This window comes from Hippocampus zosterae, chromosome 7 (assembly GCF_025434085.1).
Source record: "Hippocampus zosterae strain Florida chromosome 7, ASM2543408v3, whole genome shotgun sequence".
NCBI classification, from domain to species: domain Eukaryota; kingdom Metazoa; phylum Chordata; class Actinopteri; order Syngnathiformes; family Syngnathidae; genus Hippocampus; species Hippocampus zosterae.
Window position 1 is genome coordinate 5607009 of NC_067457.1, and position 21829 is coordinate 5628837.

The 21829-nt window shown below is 44.4% G+C and overlaps 1 long non-coding RNA gene across 1 annotated transcript in view; it reads left to right on the forward strand.

Moving 5' to 3' along the window:
- Window positions 1–5979: 5979 nt before the first annotated feature.
- LOC127604787 (uncharacterized) overlaps window positions 5980–21829 on the forward strand; it is a 95379-nt gene continuing 79529 nt past the window's right edge. Inside the window, exons 1-3 of the long non-coding RNA XR_007963410.1 lie at window positions 5980–6117; window positions 9017–9060; window positions 12854–12917. This is a non-coding gene — a long non-coding RNA (uncharacterized LOC127604787). The remainder of the gene's footprint in view (window positions 6118–9016; window positions 9061–12853; window positions 12918–21829) is intronic.

The following is a 21829-nucleotide window of genomic DNA, read 5'->3' on the forward strand; positions in this document are numbered from 1 at the left end:
CCCCCCTGTCACTCCCCCCCTCCCCCCCCCCCCCTTCCAGACTGCTGCAGTGCAACAGTTGCAATTCACAAGCTCAGCTTCTGATTTCAGCGATGGGATTATGTTCACTCTACTGGCTGCTAGACTTGATTGATTAATTTTTTTGCAAGTGGATGAAATCGCCTTTTTTTTTAAAAATAACGTCTTCCCAACAGTAGACTGCCATTTCTTATCTTTCCAATCAGTGTGTTTGAGCACACGGTTCCAGTAGGTTAACTTGCTTGGTTACAACTTGGGGGTGGGGACTAGGTGGTTTGGCTTTTTTTGCTTTGTTGTCATTGTACAATGTTGTCATTGTAGGTGGTCAACCAGCAAAATAAATGACAGGACTGTAGATCAGCCCCCCCAGCCTCCCAAAAAAAAGCCCAAAAATCACCATCATGTTCTTGAAAACAAATAACATGATACAAAATCCCCTTCCACTGAAAATGGCTGCTAACATTTTTACCAAGACCAACAATCAACAAAAACGGACATACTGGCATTGAAGCTTTACTTATTGCACAGAAATAAAAAGAAATATGTTGAAAAAGGTCAACCACAGCCAGCATGGTGGACTAACATTTGTAAGCTTGCCTCCCAATTTTGATGTTTGAATCTTGGGCTAGCGCCTTCTCGTCTTGAGTCGGCTTTTTCTCTTCCGTATCTTGTCCTGTCATGGAGTATAGCGACCTAGGATGCCTCTCGCCTGAAGTCAACTGGGAGAGGTTCCGCATCACCCGTGACCCTCCGGACGACAAGCGCCGCAGCAATTGGATGAAACTCAAACATAAACAAAAGCATTTTAGGCACTTTTCATTCCCTCTTCTTCATGTAAAACGCAGCCCCTAATTTTGTCTTCTCGCCTTCGCCAAACACCGCAACGCAAAATGCTCTGCAAACGGTCAGTGAAGTGAACCTGCCCGCACACGCCCCATTTGATTGTTTATTATGCTTCGTGGAGATGTGGAAATGTAAATCTGGCTCGCAGCTAATGTGGACAACATGTGCTACCTGAAGTTGCTTTTAATAGTTTGCAGATGTCAGGTCATTTCAACGCGGCTGCTTGCAGATTACAGACACCCACGGCCTTTATTTTAACATGCAGAACTTGTTCAACTGTTTATGTGGTCATGCGGCAGAGAGAGAGAGAGCGAAAAAGTTTTGGGTGCAAGATGTTGTTCGCCACTCCCGTAATCCTTTCTCTCGTCCGGCCAATTAGGCATGCGGTTTTAAAAACACCTCAGAACTCATTCGTCCCTCTTAAGGTTTATTAACATCAGCCATTTAAAATACTACCGAGCTCGAATAAGAAAGGCGAAGCGCTCACGTCGCAGTCGCGTGCGCGTAGCGTGGCGGCCGCCACGCCGGCTCGTCAAAATGTGACGCCGTTTTGCTCTCGGAGCGAGCGAGGCGTGAACGAATTGAGTCACAGAGCTGTGGCAGCCTGCTGGAAAAGTCGCTGTTTACTCTCCAAAGAGTAAATACGGCTAATGGAGGTGTGCAAAGAAGAAAAGCAGAAGGAGGGGATAGCGGATGAAGAGAATCAGAGTGGGAAGTCACGGGAGAGATGGAGGAATGAAACCAAAGTTGTTTTTTCGTGCGTTTGCATCCATCCTTACGGTACTTTTTTTTGGGTAGCCTATTCAAGTACAAAAATGATTTTAAATAACAACAAAGTGTTAAAAGTTGATGCAAACTGAACTTGTTGATGATAATATCGCCACCGGCAACATGGCCGCAGCATTGATGCAAGTTTTCGCCTGCTCTAGTCTACTGTAATTCTATTTATGTATGACAACAGCACCATTTATTGCCACTGTGGGAAAATTGTGGCCAAATTCTGGAACGGCCAGACTGAAACAGCGACTTCAGAAGAGGCCTGGATCCGATTTTTTTATGACTGTTGATTTCGGGGTCCTATGGGTCTGGTTTGAGCAGCTGACGCAAAAACAAACAAATAAATAAAATAAATAAATAAATAAATAAATAAATAAAATAAGTGTAGAAAAAAGCTGCATTCAGGACCAGCCAATTCTCGACCAAGTCTGAAAAGACGTTTAAAAACGTCTTTGGGAGTGAATGAGTTAAAATCGTTGCTAGACCGGTCGGAAATTATGCAAAATGCAGCAAAAATGTTCTAAATTGGCGATAATGCAGACACGAGTTGTCGCTCTTGTACGCTAGCTTGACTAGCGCACTAGCATCCACGTGTTTGAACATGGAATAACAGCGAAACGTTCAAAATTGCAAAGCAGCACATATTTAAGCGCATTAAAAATAGTTTTGCGCATTCCTGCTAACTGACAAGCCTTCAAAAAAACTCCACAGAAGGTAAAATGTTACGACCCCCCCCGCCCCCACTCCAATCAACACCAATTGCACATATGGCTAAATGACTGTCAAATTTACATGGCTTATGAAACACAGTTCAAACGACCTCCCCTCCCACGGAAGGTCCGCGTAAACACAGCAACATGTGGCCGAACGCGCTTCCTCTCATCCTCCTCCACGCGCCGCGCAGACGCAAGATCGGCCCTTCAAAAGCGTTTGATAAAAAGTCATTTCAAAACTTTTTTTTTTTTGCAGATGCATGACTGATAAAGCTGAATTTATATCCACTCAGGGTCATTCCTTAACAACCTTGAGGCTAATTATTGGACTTCAAGGTTGCTGTATCGACATCCCCCCCAAGGCCCCAAAGGTAGAAGCATGTCCCGAAAGAGTAAAAGTCAAATTTGGATGCAACCAAAGCGGTACAGAGACAATCCCAGTGATCCCATAAGATATTTTCCCCTTTTTCGATACACTTCAGTTCCAGCTGAAGGCGGCAAGACAGAATTACATCTTGGGAAACTTCTCATCTTGACTTGAAGCTACAGCGTCAAAATTTGAGCAAACAGTGAGAGTCAACTGCTAAACTCTCATTTCTTTTTCTTTCAGGGGGGGGGGGGGAAGGGGGGTGGAGTCCCCGCAGGGTCGCTTTGCATTTCGTTTTTACACTCGTGAGGAATGAGACGGCTACAGCTCCGATTTCTATATACATGTACACGTATTTACGTTCCATTGTCAAAACTGTCAGTCGAAGCGTCCGTCGTGCGTCGTTTCACTTTGTGTCAGTGGAGTTGACGACACTCAGCGGTCACGACATTAGGTACGCCCGACCGAGCTCTCGTGCGATCGTCGTGTCAATAAATGTCTTTGCATCGATAACAATGCTCACTTTTGACGCCGTCGGCAATGTTTGTTATTGCAGTGATATAGAATTCCTTTTTTTCCCATGTGCAGTCTGATGATTTACAGTCACTGAACGTCTCTCTTTGTTGTTGTCCCGAATTGGAAAGATTAAAAATAAAACATACCAAAATAGACATCGGTAATTATTGATTTGGTATAAAAATAAAAGCCGAATATCCAAAAACTGGGTTTTCCCTCCAGAAAACCCAGGAAGGCCAATTGTCGAAAAAAGCCTTTTAATAGCTGGCGTGGCTCCTCACATGACGTGTATTGAAATACTTAGGAAATGGAGAGAATTTGAGGAAAGTATCTCATGTCTAGGTGTGTGCAGCCTCCAGATAGGTGCGATATGCCATTCTTAGAAAGTCTGACGTGATGAATGGCCGCCTCGAGCTTTTGCGCAGCTGTTCCGCTCTGATCTGAGCGTCTGAGCACCGAGTGTTTGTTGACACAACGTCATTCAGCATCTCATGTTGTTTGAACAACACTTAGGGAAGACCCGGGCAGCTCCCCATGCGGGAGGATGACACTGTTGACCATCAATCATTTGACCGAATCGCCAAATCTGCTTCGCACTTACTAGCTCATTCTGGCAGACAAGGATGCAGCTCTTCTTCTACACGAACAATTTTCAATTCCTCCTTTCCTACCAAACCATTTAGCCACAGTTGATGTTTGGATAGTCGCGGATTCGGCAAAGTACGGCCCCGTGGGTTACTTCCGGCCCTCTCACTATTTCAGAACAGGTCTCACAGTGACCAAGAAAGTAAAACATGAAATATGCGCTGCTTTGCAGTTTTGAACGTTTCGCTGTTATTCCATGTTCAAACACGTGGATGCTAGTGCGCTAATCAAGCTAGCATTCAAGAGCGACAACTCGTGTCTGCATTATCGCCAATTTAGAACATTTTTGCTGCATTTTGCATAATTTCCGACCGGTCTAGCAACGATTTTAACTCATTCACTCCCAAAGACGTTTTTAAACGTATTTTCAGACTTGGTCCAGAATTGGCTGGGACTGAATGAGAGTGGTGCTTTTTGTTTGAAACGTTTTGCAGTTATTTTATGTTCAAACATGCAACAATTTTCCCAAAAATTAGACCAACCCCTCCACCCCCAGACACCTACTCGAGTCAGATTTTACTTGATCAGAGCCGTGGCGTGCTTAAATGCAGCTGAACTGCACTGCTCGGTGGAAATTTGGCTTTTGACTGGGAAGAAAGTTTTATACCAAGCGTCCCTAATTAAGTAGGCAGTGCCAGTCAAACTATGAAACATAAATGATCACTTGATGTCTGCTCACTTTTTTTTTTCCCGGCGGCTTGACGCGCCGCTGATTAAAATATGTGCATTAGCCGATCAAAACCGCACGGTACGAGAAGCGGGGAAAGCAAGAGGAAACCCAATCCACTTATGCCGAGTCCAAAAAGCCACAAAGGAGTACCGTTTCCCTCCGAAGATATGGCTTGTGCAAACAGCCCTCGCTTTAACAATAACAATGGTCTCAAGCAGCCAGGCCAAGCTAACTAATGACAGATCCACACCTTAATGTTGAGCGCTTGTTTGGGTTTAAGCGAGGGACGGCGTGTGTCTGCGAGCGGGTGGTTTTGGAGGGTACGGATGGCAGTTGTCAGCAGGTGGCTCGTGCCGCTGTGGAAAAACTCGCCGATGCGCGATGGGAGCGGAGATTGAAGGAGAAAACCTCTGACACAGCATAACGATACTCGAGCCCGGCGGCGGAGGAGGATGTCCAACCATAACGCGGCGATGCATTTATGCAGCTTACTGAATGGCGCAAGATGTTCTAATGAGGACAGCGTGGCTTTTTTGTCTCATGGCCAGCAGGGTTTGATTTCCTTTCCCTTTTTTTTTTTTCCTCGCTGTCTACAGATCAAGCCGATGGTAACTGGAGCCGTAAAATGTGTGATGTTTTTATCTAGATAAGGCCTGCAGGAAAAGAAGATGCAATGAGAGAGGGAAAAATGTCAAATGCAGTTTGGTCCGCTTCCATTTTCAGCTTTAAATGCTGAGAGAAGCTGTCATCAGTGCTGAACTGGCAATAGAGTGTAAAGGGGGCAGATGCCCGCGGGCTGATATCGTGCTATTTAATATTATTTTCTTCCATTTGTGAAGGGGAGCAGCCAATTAATTAATTTACAACATAAACAACAAACCGAACGAATCAACATCAGCTACGTGCTGGCGTGGGATTGCCCGGAGTCATGTCTCAATAAAAAATATATTAATAGAATTCTTGATTCTTGCATCAGTGTCAACGCTATCCATCATTTCCACAAAAAACATGGCTGGGAAATCAAATGCATGCATGTTGTGCACCTTGCTCAACACATTCATCATAAAAAATGTAATAAAGATGGTGATAATAATAATAATGTGTCCAAGGAATTTATTTCTACAAGAATTTGGAGCATTTGATGCCCATTTTTATTATTCCTTTTTTTTGTGGTGTAAAAAATATTGCACCATTAAGGAGTGAACGCAATTTACTCTTAATGCAGCTATTTTTATTTTATTTTTAAATTATTGCCGACATATGACCCTTTATTAGCTTTGGTAAAGCCCACTTGTGTGGTCTGTTGACTGTGCTCTTTCTGCGATGCATGCCTTGACCTTAAGGCGGCAGTGTGGTGCACACATGCAGAAAACACACCGAGAGAATTTGTTTGAATGACACCAAAATGACCCCCCCCCCCCCCCCCCCAGAAATCAGGAAACCAGCCAGCTTGGTGAAAGGAAGGAAGAGGATCAAAACGTTTGGATAAAAGGCAACTCGCAACCAAATGGAGGTGCCCTGTGGATGAAAAAAAAGAAGAATTGGGTTGTGCTCCTCCATGTTGGCAGGTAAGCACACCTGTACTCTGATTGATTAGAGTGGGGAGAGTTGAAGGCAATGCCAATAAGAAATGGCTGAGGGTAAAGGAACTGCAAGGAAAAAGAGGTCATAAATTCAAGTTAGTTGGTCCAAAAAATAGATATGAAGCCTCGGCAAGGAAAAGGAAGAGAAGTTTTGAAGAGGGAGTTTGTTTGTTTTTATTAAAATGATTTTAGTGTTACATGTGGCGAAAGGAAATTGACTTCCTTTATTTCCTGCCATCAGGTTGCCTTAGTCTTGTGTGAAAACTGGAGGGTTGAGTGCTTGCAGTGTGACACACCCCCCACCCCCCCTCCAGCGTGTGATTGTACAAATATTCTGAAACATATTATCACTGTATGTTTTCCACATACCTCGCTAAATTCATAAGACAGTCTGTCTTCCAATTAAAGATTAGCGACTCAAAAATATCCCACGATTATTGCCGAACGGAATCATTGTAAATGTGTGATTCAGACACAATTCAAGCAAAACATTTGAAAAAAAAAAATAAATTCGATATGAGGGAAGCTCCTTGTCTAAACTCTGAGGCAGTAAATTAAAGATGTCCTGTTTTAGTTTCCTAATTTTATTCTAGTTTGGTCTCATGGCTCAGTGATACCACGAGCCAATAGGCTGCCTCAGAGGGATCCATGGGAGGAACTTGGCATTGACACTGGATGGAGTGCTGGGCATGGTTGGGAAGTAATGAGGGATGTTGACTCTTAGGTGACGAGGGTGGGCGGATGTGACCACTAAACGAGTTGCTTGCCAGGTAAACACGGCGCCATCACCATGCCAGAGCGGTCTTGTTTGTGATGTGATGCAGCGTGTGGGGGCGGCCGTTGTGCGTTTGTGAGGCTTTTGCTGTCTGGGTCCAAAGACACCGGAGATGGCGATGTCGCCGATCACGTTTGTGCATATTTGTGCTCTAAAAGCGACAGTCGCTTGACAGTGCATCAGGGCATTCCGAGGAAATATCGTGTCAGTCATAAAAATCTTTAGTAGGCTGACTGTTTGGCCACTGACTGGTCACTGTTTGTTACAACAATCGGGATGGACATTTGATTTGCCTCCGGAAAAATGAATGATTGATAAATGTATTTATTCATTTTTTTAAGCACAATTTTAAAGGGGAAGTCAACCTAAATTTTTTCTTGACAATAGTATATTGCATCCAGCCCCGCAAGTTGAAACACGGATTCCTGATTCACATTGAATTTGTGGAATAGGAATCAAACCGCAAAATGGGCCCACTTTTTTGGGCCGGCTGAGAGGGCGGCCATTTTGCGACATTCCGTCACCTGGAAATGAAAACTTATTCTTGTCCAAAAAAAAAAAAAAACTTTTGGGTTGTCTTCCCAATTTTATTTTGTCAAATGGTTGCACAAAATCAAATCAGCTGGATCCAGATATGTTTTTTATTTATTATTATTCTTATTTTTTTTTATGTAGACTATAGAACTTAATTTTAAAAAGATATCTGGCTCCAGATGATTTGATTTTGTGCGTCCACTATAACAAAAATAGACTAAATGAAACACACACTTTTTTTTCCGGTACTGCCTGATTACAGTAGTAAATTATTTATATAATATTAAAAAAAAAAAAAAAAAGAACTGGGTTGTTGTCATGAAATGTACCCTTGGTGTGTACGCCCCCGCCGCGGCAAGCGAGCGGCAGAGTAGCCGAGGACCGCGTTCAACAGGCGGCGCTCTGTCTATCTCATAGGCTCATTGAGTCGTGCGGTTTTTGGCATGTCCGACTGCGACGTAGGTGGTTCCCGGTCAAGATATGGAGGCCTGTGTGTACCCGGCTTTAGCATTCACTTTCGCGTCGACATTAGGACACGTTGCACATTGAAACAGTCACCGCAGGAAAGTGCCTAGCCTGGCTCGGAGTCTTTTTGGCGTTTGTCCTGCAAACTCAAATTTAATATTCTAATAAGAGGAACTTTTTTGGCCTCAGCTAATACAAATAGCCCAGATAAGTGCTCACTATAGCCTGACCGGCCATTCGCTCATGGGCATTGGCTATTGGCTACGTCCAGCCAAACATATACAGTATGAGCGCGGCTCGATATCAAAGGCCCGCGTGTGGATTTGAAATGTTGGCAATCCGCGACGTTTGCTTGGATTGACCACTTTTTTTTTTAATAAACTCATTTGGGTTCTGTACATAGTGTTAATGCAGAGGCAAAACACAAGCTAAAACCTTTTGACGTCGGTCTGGGTAATACGGCTTACAGGAAAGCTTAGACGACTTCCCAGAAGACGCACGGCACCCCGAAGGTGTTTTCTCGCACAGACGGCCTTTGTGCGACACGCTTGGCGTGTTCTCGTCACGGAGGTCTTTCGGGGTTGATCTGAAGCGAGAGGTCAGCTTGTAGACATTGATGGGAGGGGTCGGGGGGCGCTGCTTCCTTATACGTGCAAGGATCTTGAAGACTTTTTTGACACACCGGGTGTCACCGGGTTCTAGAAAGTAGCTCGCAATGGAAAAGCAGTGTCTATTGTCTTTAACACTAGTTATGTTTGCGAGCGGAAACATCATTTTTATTTGTGCATGAACAACAATTTTTTTATTTTTTTTTCCATGTTCAACCGATGGCCGCTACCCTCGAGAATTGCGTCAAGTGTGTATTTACCACTGGATGCATATCAAGAGTGGTTGCAGAATGAGCTATGTTTCTGTTTTTAGCGACCTTTCGGACCATACAAACTTTTTGAAAAGAGGATAAAGAATGAGAAAGTAACAGACCAAAAAAATAAATAAATCACAACTGTATTTCGGACTGAATGATGGCCATTAGAAAACCATTTTTGGGAAGACTCTAAGTTGTCCATTGGTGTTAATGTGAGTGTGAACAAATATCCTCTTTGATTTCAGGGGACGTCTACAAGATGGCTTCCTCGGCCAAAGTCTGCATCAAGGTACGACAAACATGGTCATTGCTTCTTCCAATGCGCTTGATCTGCTGAAATGCAAGACACCGTGACATTTTCATCGCTTGTCGTCATACTGATATGCCGAGTATTCAATTCACGGGCTCAGTAAAATGTTGCGGCTTGAAAAATGTTCCTCAGCGGAGCCAAAAAGCCAACCGATATATCGTCGTCGTAGAATATAAAGGGGTGCATTCACGGTCATGGTTAGCGGTCTAATTTTTCCCTTTGCGAAGATATTTTTCCTGTTTATTTCCAATGTTTACCTATTTTCCTCCCCGCAGGTAAAAGTATGCACCCTATTAACTGTGCGGCGAAGCGGCTGCAGGAGCCCGTTTGAATTCAGGCCCGCGTGTACTCTGACGCGTCGTCAGCCTCGTCTCAGTGACGTGATTGCGATGTGCCATTGCGACTCGCTGTCCCGCACTTCAATGACGGCCCCCTCGCTAGGTGCCAAGTGATTTTTATCTCTGGCTAAACAGTCCACCCCCCCCCCCCCCCCTTCCAATCCGGCCCTCTCTTAGGAGCATATGAATACACTTTGCACTCACATGAAGGAAAACGGGTAACTTGAGACTGGGCTCGGAACGAGAGCAGAGCCTGCAGGTTTAAAAAAAAAAAAAAAAAAAAAGGGATTCGGTGTGTCAGCGTACGTGCGTGTCAGCGTGGACTTGTTCACACTCACCGTGCGTCTGCATCCAGTACAACGTTCACAGTTCCGCCGCACCAAAATGGTCAAATTGGAGTCTGGCTGAAAAACATCCCCCCTCCTCCAACCCCCAAATGAAGCTCTTGAGCTCACTTCCACATAGTCCTTTGGCACCAAGAAGCAAGAAGTGCTACTTTTGTCTAAATGAATCTCCTCAACTCACTTTAGCATAGTTCCGTTGTCACAAGACTCTGGAAAAGGGCACTAAAGATAAACTTTGACTACTCTAGTCGGAGCACAAAATTTATAAGCGTTGGTATTTTAATTTGTGTTTCGAAATAGAGGTGTCCTTTGGTTGTTCCGCCGTCGTATTCTGGCCCCAACACCTCGTCCGATGAAAGAAGGCGCCGGCTCTGTATACTTTATTTTAACCTTTAAGCATTCACTAAGATTCTTAATGGGGCCAATCTGACCTTTTTCATTCGCACGTCGACATGTGGGAGCCGCTCGGGGCGACAGGAGTTTTCTTTTCTCTCGAGCGCCGCAACAGAGGAACGTTAAACGCCTTGTTCTAAGATAACAAAGGAAGAGATGCTGTTTCTATTTGGAGCTCTAATCCGGAGCTCAGCTTTCACCGTATTTGTCAGATCGACATAAATCACAGCGCAATGCAAAAGTAAAGTTTAGGACTGCTTCGAAAGTTAATAGAGTCGCCCAAAAAAAGAAAGAGGACACAAGAAATAATTATACTGGAAAGTACTGCAAATTAGCCATTTTTTTTTCTGCACAACAAAAAATATACAAATCCAGCCCAAGAAATGTTGCTAGTATGTGTAATTGTCTTTATTTTTTGATTCCGGATGCTGATTAACCAGACGCTTAATTAGTCATAACGACTTTTACAGCTAGAGAACTTTTAAGAAAGCAATGATTTCCTTGTTTAATTACACGTGTGGGAAAAAAAAAAGAAAAAGAGACCAATGGAAAGCCGCCGAGCATGGAAATTTAGTGTCTGGCGTGAAAACCACAAGCGTTTCTACGGCGGACAAGGTGAGACCAAGCGTGTCAAACCCCTCTCCTCATCAACGTCCATTTATTTTATTTCAGATTTATATTTTCACATGCACGTGGACATAAATCCGCAGCCATATATCTCTGTCACTCACCTTTCTTTCAGCACGCCTGTTTATTTAATTTGATTTTTTTTGGGGGGGGGGGGCGGAGGCAAGCCTGCCGCGAAATGAAAATAAAGGTAGCGTCACACTCATAATATTTGGAGTGGAGCTGATTAATATGCAGTGTTTGGGACCGACGAATGCCCCCCCCCCTTTCCCTCCCCCTGAGCCGCCTCATTCTCTGAGGTTGAAGCTGCCCACAAATGGGCTGGCCCTTTACATAAAAGTCTGGTTTGGATTAATAGAAAGGAACTTGTGTTCCATGTTCCTTCTTCCCCTTTCTTCTATTGTCAGATTCTTTTTTTTTTTTTTTAGGGGGGGTGGCCTGCAAGCGCACATCATTGTCAATGTGAAGGGAGTGCTTGGGAAGGCGGGAATGTCATAATCGTTCGACCGAGTGACTTCCATTAATTAACTCATTCAGTAGCAGCCAATTCTGGACCAAGTCTGAAAAGACGTTTAAAAACGTCTTTGGGAGTGAATGAGTTAAGGAAGTTAAAGCTCGACGTTAAACAACCAGCAGTCAATGCTGGATCTTGACGTTTATTCGTCGGCTGTCAGTCAGTCTGCATTTAATTTTTTTTTTATTTGATTCCAACTCGCTTCCTCCTTCCAAGCTAATCGGGCAGAATTTGGACGGAAATGACTATTCAAACATCGTTCCGGGCTATGTTATTCATTAATGGAAGGAGCCAACTGGCCTGAAAAAGTATCGTTTTACAAAAAAAAAAAAAAAAAGAGCCAGAGTTCAGATTATTATTGTTTAATTTGAATTTTTTTTTAACCTTTTACTGCCTTCCAAAGTAAATATTGCAATCTTGACAACTATGCACACGTGACAATGGCAATTCTTTGCAAACGCCACCTCCGAGACGAGGACCCGGAAAGGCAAATATGAGTCAGGTCGGCCCCCGTCACGTGAAAGCCGTCCTGGAACAACTCTGTAACCATCTAACATGCCGTTTAAAAAGGCCTCCGAGAGATGCCCTGTCATTTCCTGCTGGAAAAGCTGATCAATCATGGCTCTCGTCGCCTTTCATTTGATGGAGACGAAAGCAGGTCGGCCATGGGCATCCCTCCCACCCCCCACCCCCCTTTGCAGAATGTTGAGATGAATGAGAATTTCGAGGAGGTAACGACAGAAAATGTTTGAAGCCCCATTCAAATATCTCTGTCGAGCTAAAGTGCTTCAATTCACCTGCTCGACAGCAAATCGACAGCTGCTCGACAGCAAATAAGACGTGAGAGAGCAAAAGGACAGTCAAGTGGAGGAAATCAGGGCGTGAGACCGGATTGGAGTGGATTCAATGTTTGCTTCAAACTGCAAGTGCTTACCACTTTCCGCTCCTCAATTTGTCTCAGGGACTGTTTTACAAGAGTGAGATGACTTGTGAGAGGTTACATCCATCTATCCGTACGGAGTAGGAACGTTTTTTTTTCTTCTTTTTTTTTTCCCCTGCAGTTAAAACAACACCTCGCACCAGCAGCTCTCCATTTCCGCCGCTTCAACACCATGTCGTTTATCAAGCGAGCGCCATCAGAAGCGTTTAGGCTGAACACAGAGCAGACCACAGTAGCTGACTCGGTCGGCACGGAAAGGGCTCGCCATCCAAATGAGTCAACACTTAAGCCTCGATGAAGATGCTAACTTTTTATAAACAATGGACAAAATGACAACGCTAAAAGATGTTTTGGGTTTTTTTTACACTTCCGGTGTGTTCACTGGCACACTTAACATAAGACAAAAGAGAACTGCGCGTTGTGATTTTAAAACAACTGCATGGGTTTAGCGTAATGCAAAACGCCATCGACATGCTCACGAAAAACATTGCGCTGTTATAATCCCCGATGCAATGGATATTAGAGCACAAACTGTGCAGCAACACATGTAGAAAGACAATCCGACACGACTCGCATGTCCAGGTATTCATTCATTTGTGTGTTATATTGCCCCCAGGTGGCCAAGATGCGCAAACCAGAAGGAGCAGCACAGCGTCCATTGAATTGAAGCAACATAAACGGTAAGAGCTGTCTCTATTCTGTTTAAATTTGTCGTGGAAGTTGTATTTTTTATAAATATTGAGTGATATTTTCCTAATACAATGTATGTTTTGGGGATGGATTCATGCTTTTTAGTTCATTTCAAAAGAGAGAAATGATTTGAGGTGTTTGTTGTGGTCACGTATCAAACTCTTATGTCAAGATACGATTGTATTTTGTATCGGGACATTTTTCATGGCAATAATCGATCGTTTCGAACATTGTCACTTTAAGGCGGGTGGAGGGAGGGGGGCCCGCGAGGTTGCTGTTAAGAGTCATGCATGAAAATTTTATGGAACTGCTGTAATATTTGAGAAGGTAAGAAAAAAAAATGCAACAAAGGCAAATGTATTCCCGATTTTTGCTTTCTGGGCTTTTAAGACGTTTCCCATGGGTGGAATTCATTTCTGTGCTTTATTTTTGGAATCGATATTCCGACTTCAGAATTCAGGATGGACCTTTTTAGTACTTTAGCTTTGCCTTCAGTCCATCTTGGTCCACTTTCACAGTTTTTTCTTCAGGGCACTGCGGATAGTACATTGATAGAGCCAACATCAATCCCTAAATTTCCACCTTCTCAATTCTCCTTGTGATTTTTTTTTTTGGGGGGGGCTGTGTGATGGACATTCAACAAGTGGAATAATAAGCAGTGGAGGCATGCTCGGAGGGCAGCGTTTCACCAAAGCGAAGCCAATGTGTCATGTTCTGGCAACAAAACCTAATCTGCTACTGGCTCGCGCTCTCCCTGTCATTCCTCAAAGCCTGGACGGTGGGTGGGAGGTGTAAAACATGACTTTCACCCTCAGCCGCAGCACTTATGGAGTACAGTGTTGAATGGCGTAGATAAATCACTCTGCAGAGGACAGCCTTTTGCCACACTGCTAACCATTCCTTTAACCACCCGCCCCACTTAACGTCACTCCAGTGTCTCTCCACGCGAACCGAAATATAAGTCGGGAATCTCGTCGGTCTCTAGTTAGCGAAAGAGAGGCGCACCTTGCATTGGCGTTGGCGAGTATTTCGGAACGCGTTAAGACGACAGACCAAAGACGTTAGCCTGAGTTGTCATGAAATTCTCAGCAAAACGGTTTTCAAATGGACTTTTTTTTTTAAACAAGGAAGTTGACCCCCAAAATCTATTGAATACAGCACCGCTAGTTGAAACACGGCATTCTGCTTCATATCGTTTTATTATTATTGTTGTATTATTAATTGTGACTTTTCCAGTGTAACATTGCAGAGGGCCTGTTCCTCTTTTTCTGTTGTTGTTGTTGTCTGTCTGCAATTCGAACATGTGGCAACGTCTCGGTGTGTCTTATGCGTCCGCAGATGTGGAAGCAAAATTCGCAAAGCAAGAGGGGCGAAGGGTCACATACACCGTTAGCTTCTCTGGGAGACCCAATAATTTTGACGAGGACGGTATTTATTTGAAAGTCAACATGCGGTGTTATCTCATTCAGGATAATTCTCGATTGCTGTGCTCTGTCAAATCCAAATGTAATTTTTCAGAAATCTCGTTATTATTTCAAGCAAGAGAATCATCTTCTATTCACACGGTTCTGCTCAAAAGGTTCCTCAGGTTGCTGGGGTCAATTTAGGGACAGTTCCTTTTCTCTACAAGTCGCACATTCCACTTGACTTCCCTTTGTGCGAGTTTTGTGGTTACTTTGTTGCCATCTGCTTCGGTTTTGAAATTGTCTGTACCGCCATAAATCACATGTACCAGCAAGTGTTCACATTGATTATTTAAAATGCATTTTGAGGGGCTGGAGGAGGGTGGGGGTGGTACGAGTAGTAAGTTTAAAGAATATTCTTGAAACTTTGGCCGTCCCGCCACTCCTGTAATTCAACTATGACCGCTTATGTTCCCTTCGGACGAGTATGACTCGGCATTCTCCGTGGAACTCCAAAACGTTTCGCTCCGTATGTGAACGTACATCGGCGTCCACTCGCCAAGACTTTTTCCTTGAAAGAATTCAATTCTTGCTGCACTTGCTGATGGTTCTATCAGAAGTTTGAGGGACCGGGCGGTTTGCGGCTTGGGATGTGTACGTACGCGTGGATGAATGTCTGCAGGAACCCTGTTCTCAGAGCCGCCTCCCGCGGAGCGTTCTGGCGCTTGGCCGTCACTTTGCTGCCAATCACGTTGCTCTCATTCAGAGCCAGACAGGGACCAAAGCCAATCAGAATCCCAATTCATTTCCTGAGAGGAAATAGTAGCGGTAATGGTGCAGTTGTGGGTATGTATACTGACAACCTCGACTGGATGAATGAACTGGACAGCCGAGGGGCTGGCGGGGGGGGGGGGGGGGTGCATATTAAACTTGTCCTCTTCAATTGAGAACGATGGAGAAATGAGAGTACCAGTTGACCACGAATAAGAACACGCTTCAGGGTGTCTTGGTTGAATTAGTTTGAAGAAGGACGGTGTGAAATTTTGCTCAGTTTTATTTTGTCGACAAAATGAAATTGTTTGGACCCAGGTGCAATTTTAAAGTAGAAGCGCTGAAATTTCAATTCCGCACGACGACTCTCAAAAAGTCTATTGAATTCACCCTCATCCTCGCAGTCGAGATATTTTCCACCCCTACCCCCCACCCACACCCCCAGGAAATGTCTGATTAGAAAATGGCGATTAGACTCGAAGCGGGCTTTCAGTTTGCGATCTCATCTTCATCAGTCATGGCTCCGAATGGATCTAAACTGTGGCGCCATCGGGAATCCAGGCCAGTGATGTGTCGTGCTGATTGTTCACCCTGTATTAATCACATCCACATCTTGTAATGGAATAGAATTTGGACTGGCAAGCAGATGGACCACCAGGGACTTTTCATTATGCCCCCCCCCCCCTGACTTTTTATTGATCAGAGCTCCGGTCATCATTGTCGACTGGATTTCCAAGCCACCAGTTTTCTTTTGACTCGAATCCTGTAAAACTCGTATTTGACTAGATAGCCCAAGTAAGTCGGAGGGCAAGAGGGCAAACATCGGCGATCTCGAGCGCCTCCGAGAAACTCGCAAACGCGAGCCAAAGCTTGCCTTGCCAAGAGATAATTGGTTCCATATTATTCAATGAATTACAGTCATCTCGCTTTGGCTATCCGCTGACTTAAAATGGCTCGTTCTCTTTCCTTTTTGTTTGTTTGTTTCATTTCACTTCCTCGTCTTGGCGTTATTGCGGGTGGACGTGATCCACAACGTGACTAACACAGAGTGATTTCTGATGTGGAACCCAACCATGGGGCAGCTCATTTCATTTGTACTTTGACATTTTCTGAAGTCAAGCCCACCACAGCGTTTCAGCCGTTCTATTTTTTTATTATTATGATTTTTTTATTGTACATGAGGGGCACACTTCAGAGTCGTTCAGGCATTTTACACGCGTGTACAGAATGGGCAATTTTATATTGGAGTGCAGTTCTATTAGTACAGATTTTTCGGGCTTGGCATGCGTTTATTTTCCCCTCCTGCGGTGAGAACAGAATGGGACGGCTCCCCTCGGCCAATTTGTGTGGTTCCGTTCCTGTCCCGTGAATAAAGGTTGAAAATACAGGCCCTAATGGGCTTGCCTCGGGTACCAGATGTCTGGGTCTGGTGGGTTTTGTGGTGGTAAAAATGAAAAGGGGGCAGAAAAGGGGGGGGGGGGGGCACAAAATAACAGGTGAAGGCGAAACGCTTTCTCCTTTTCTGCTTTGTGGCAACATTGGCAAACTGTTACGATGGAAAAATGAAAAGATTACCCATCAAACACCACACATGGTGTTTTGGTTGCCAAAGCAGGTGTTTAGGCTTTGGTTCCATGTGTTCTCATCACATTATTATTTTTTTTTCCCTTCAATTGGTTGAGCTCACTTCTGGTTTTGGATTCTTGGCCTCGGGGGTCGCGGTTTTCGGGTTGAGCTGGAGCGAAAGACTCTGCCAAGATTTGTGTTACTCTGTCCAATCTGTCAGACCTCAGACACTGTGTTAGCAATTCCGCACATTCAGTGGAGATAGGTGAGGGGGAGATGGCAGGGCCAAGAATGTAACAATATCAGCACTTTTTGCTCGAGGAACCTTGAACGGGCAGCAGGGAATGATTCATGACTCAGTGAGAGAACTCGAGCTGGATGGATGATGGATAAAATGATTATGATGAGGAGGAAATGAATCAGCAGCTATGCAAAGGAAAAGGTTAGCGTTAGCGAGGATCCGGCCCAAAGTTGCAATGGGTGCGCATGTTCCGTTCCTTATAACAGTCGAAACAAACTACCAGTCAGCAATCACGGCAGCTGCAACCACGGCTTCAATTATTTGCTTCTCGCTCGATCGCTGAATTATCGTTACTGCTTTTCGTGCAGACGGCACCGGTTCGATTTCCGGCCGGTGACCCAACACCCCGCCGCCAGCGCGTTGGAGTGCCGGTCCCAAGCCAGGATAAATGGGTGGGTTTTGTCAGGAAGGGCATCTGGAGTAAAAACCGTGCCAAGCAAATCATGTGAGTCACTCACTGTGGCGACCCCTGATTGGGAGGAGCTAAGATTCAACGACTGTATCAAATTAAGAACCTCACCGACGTCGCGAGGGCCGTAGCAAATCCTTTTAATTGTTCTACCCGTTATATTTTTCCACTGAAGGGTTTTATTGGTCTCTGTTAACACAGAGAGTTGCTCCAGGCCACCAAGACCAGACTAGCATCTTTCCAACAAAAACTTGCCCCTTTATAAAAAACAAAACAAAAAAAACAAAGACAAACCTGCAGCCTATATTTTGAACGATATCCAACCCAATCCGGTTGATTTAGTTGAGGACAAAAGCACATTTCCGCTCTTCAAATCGCATAGAAGTCTACTTTTTTGATAACCCCCTGTTTACTAACTAACATTGAACACCGGACCACCGATCATGTCAAAATTTGGGGTTGGATGTAGATCTCGTGTCTGCGGGTTCCAACCGTAGCTTTCATCCAGGTGATGATGCTTTGACTGTAGCGTGTGTGTGTGTTTTTGCAAATGGACCTTGCTCCACATAAGATTGACCTCAAGCCCATTTCAATAATTGTCTCTGCCAGCAGTGGCAGTCAAATCCATGGTTGCCCGGAGACGGCTAAGTTTAGTAACCTCAACGTTGGTTCAAAACAAAAATAATCTTCGGCAGTGCTGTTTTTGGATGTGCGCGTTTCTTTATTTCTGACACTGCACATTCCAGTCGGATAACAGGTTTTAACCGGTTATTATTATTATGCAGTATTGCGTTTCAGCCTCTTCACTCTGTTCTGGTCCTAACGGTTCCGAGCAGCCTGAAGGATTTCATTCCAAAACATAGCATAGCCATTCCAAAACATCACTCGATCAACGGTTGCTTGAGATCTCAAACATACCGGCATTTACATCATCTAAGAATATATTATTTGCAATGTGGATTCCTCAAAAGGTGGACCTGACAGTATTGTTAAAAACCATACCAAGAATTCTGACTGCCTGCAGCGGATACGACGGCCAAATTCTTAGCTGGAGTCCTGTTGCTTTGTGCAAAGGGCAATAAAGTACCAGCAAGCTGCAGAGAGTCTTTGCTTGTTCACCTCATCCGTTTGATCCGTCACATGTGCAACACATTGTCCTCCTGCTCGCTCTACACGCATCGAACCCCGACCCCCGTCGCCACCCGCCGTATTGCCTTAGGTGACAAGTCACGGTGGCGGGTGGAGTACAAAAGTTAACCCGCACAGAGTGAGAAGAGCAACGGGGTAGTTATCACGAATGTATAATTCTGCAATGATGGTCAGCAGACAATACAAATTAATGCTGTTCATACGGAATGAAATTTTCCCCCTCGTCATCTTCAATTTAATAACCAGAACTGTTTTAATGGATCTCACTTCATTAAATCTCGCTTGGTTTTACCGGCGCCAATTTGGAATCGAGGAAGAAGACTCTCCGGCCAAATATCCATAAACCCTCAGAAATGTGGGTTTCTTTGATAACTGGAGGAGCAACTAACTCCCACCATGCAAACCACTAGCTAGCCTTGAGGCTAATTATGGACAAAGTCAATGCCAAAGTATGCTAACCTGCCAACTACCCTGAGCCATGAAAAGCCCCGCGACGGGACTAACAAAAATCTTGAACATTTGAAAAGTCACAGAAAAGAGTAGTCAACTAAAAGTCTATAAAATATAGCTTTTGAAATTCACCTGAAACATGCTTGACCTTCACCTGTCAATCAACTACATTTGTTGGTACATGTGGCAACAATAACGAGCTATTCGTTGATACTGGACCACCTGGCCGCAATCAAGAGAGCTTGTTATAGAGCGGGCTATGTCAACGCTCTTGCGCGGGTCCGCTCGGTCCCCGTTGCGGGCCATGTTTTGGCCCGCGGGCCATATTTTTGATGTACCAATATTTTGCATGATGAAATGTAATTTGGACACCACATTCAGCTTTTAAGACGGGACATTTCAGTTGACCAGAGTCATTCATCCCGATGGTTTCAGGTGTGCATAAAACGCAGAAGCTAACTTACTGTTTTCTTGACCATTTAGTTCGATGTAATTAGGGCACAGGTAGGCACTGCGTCCCATTTTAATCTCCTCTTGGGCAATTCAGGCAAAAACAGCCGCCATAGACCCCGCTTGACCCTACGCTGTGGCTGCAATTACAAAGCTGTGCAACACACACACACGCACGTGCACGCGCCCATACTACCAAACCTGTCCAAATTCATCCTGTGGTGGACAGATACCAGGACCTCCATGGGCGTGTGTTTCCAGAGGAGATGTGACCTTAATTGCTTAAGTCTTAAATTATCTTTAATTGTGCACACTGTGTTGCTTTATGGTAATGGGAGGCGGGGTGGGGTGGGGGCGGGTTCACGATGAGCGATAGTTACAGCAGGAAGTAGGGCAGCGAAAGGCCATGTAGTCGCCTCCAGCTGAGTCCACACATTCGCACCGGTTTGAGCGGCACGCAAATTTGTCCTTATCGTGTTTTCAAATTGTTTTTATTTTTTATTTTTTGTATATTCACACATGCAACTCATGTGTCTGCTTGCAAAAAGATTTAAACGTCCACCCATATGAACTTGATAAATTCCCCAATCATTTGGAACATCCCTGCGAGCCACTTGTCACTTTAAAGATGTCCCATCGGCAAAGTTCATTTTTTGTATGTTTCTTTGCCAATTTGCCTGTTGGTACATCGGTCAGGCATTGTCACTACATCTGACATTTATTTATCCTTTTTTTTTTAAAGTCCCAATCTGTGTGCCCCAGATCCTTTGCCTTTCGCGAGCAGCCAACCGGATGAAAATGAAATCTGTTAGTTGAGCGCTTGATGTTCACATCAAATGAATAACTTAGATTTTTTATTTTGGTTCATAAATTCTCTCTTCTCCGCGTGACTATTATTTGAACTCAGTTGGTGGGGGCAGCACCTTCTCTGCCTCTTCTTCTTGCTGTTAAGTACGCCGCATCCCTTCGAGTCGACTTCAGTGTTGCTTTTGAGAAAAATTGCAATAGTTAAACTTTGAAGGTTTGTCAGCTCCCGTGATCATGCAATGTACTTTGATAGTCCAGACAACAACACGGTTCCAGAAATATCCCCTCTGCTACGTTGTAACATTGTCTACAATCTCGCTCAATCAGCACGGCGTACTTTGTCATCCCTCCTGGATATGAGACAGGTGGGCAGAATACAACTGCAGCTGTCAAGCCTGACAAGAACCTCAATGTCAACACGTCAGCACACCACCCGACCGCCTCAGCCCGGCCTCCCCCTCCCCTCGTCTTCCCATCCTTCATCGTGTCTTTTTTTTTTTTTTTATGTCCGAGGCCGTCCGGGGCCGGGTGACGACAGCGACAGGTCGCAGCTTGGCCGTCATTAAACTGTCAGAGGTCAAAGTGGAAGCAAGAACCTGACGTGTTCGACGACGTAAACCTGCTCTCATCAGTAGCTTGGCAGGGTTGGAATTGGAGATAAATATTTGTTTCCGCATTCCAGTGTGGAGATTTCAGATAGATTTTAGACATGTCTTTATATTTTTAATTATGGTATGTTGCATTTTATTCGCATCTTCCAGTCCCTCATTTTCAAGTTTCCCTTTGAAACGTTGTCGTTCTTTAATGCTTTATCATCAATGAAATCCCTTTTTTTAATAGATTATATATGACCCCTTCGCCTGGGAGCAAAACAGTGCAGCTTTTATATATTTTTGTGTATTTTAAAAAAAAAGAAAGAAAGAAAAGAGTTGTATGATTTATTTCATTTGAAGTGAGTGGAAGCTTTCCAGGAGCACCTGTCAGGATTCCCAATATACCATGAAAACTCAAAGCTATCACAGGCAAGCCGACGTCAAGGAATATTTGCTGAAATGCTTTCTATTGACAAACTTTAACTCGATGGGTGGGAGAGGCACTTAATGCAAAATATAGCATGTTGCCAGGTACATTTCTGTGGCTTCTACAAATGTGTGCGTACTGTATGTACAGTATGTGTGTGTTGATGCACTTGCAGCTGGATATTTTGCAGGCTGGGCACTCGTTCTCGGCTTATGTGTGGTCCTTCTGTAAACACGTCAACAGTGCCGCATGCACGCCGTCGAAGCATGTGCGCATCAGCGGCGTGCGGCCACGCGTGCATATATAGTTTATTATTTGGGTGTTGCACGTACATTTTCGTTTGTACGAGACATTCATCAAGTTGAGCTGTATCGCCATTTCCGGACGTATTGAAAATGGCGGTCGCTGCGTTCTGAGGCTCGCGTACGAGAGCAAGTGCAGACGAAATGGACTTGAAATCATTTGTCTTAGCCGCGGCACATTTGCATGCGTTTTTTAAGACGGTTCATAAATTTCGCCTGTCTGTTTCAAGTCAACCATCAAGTTGCGCGGGGTACCAAATTCAGCTTAAGAGGT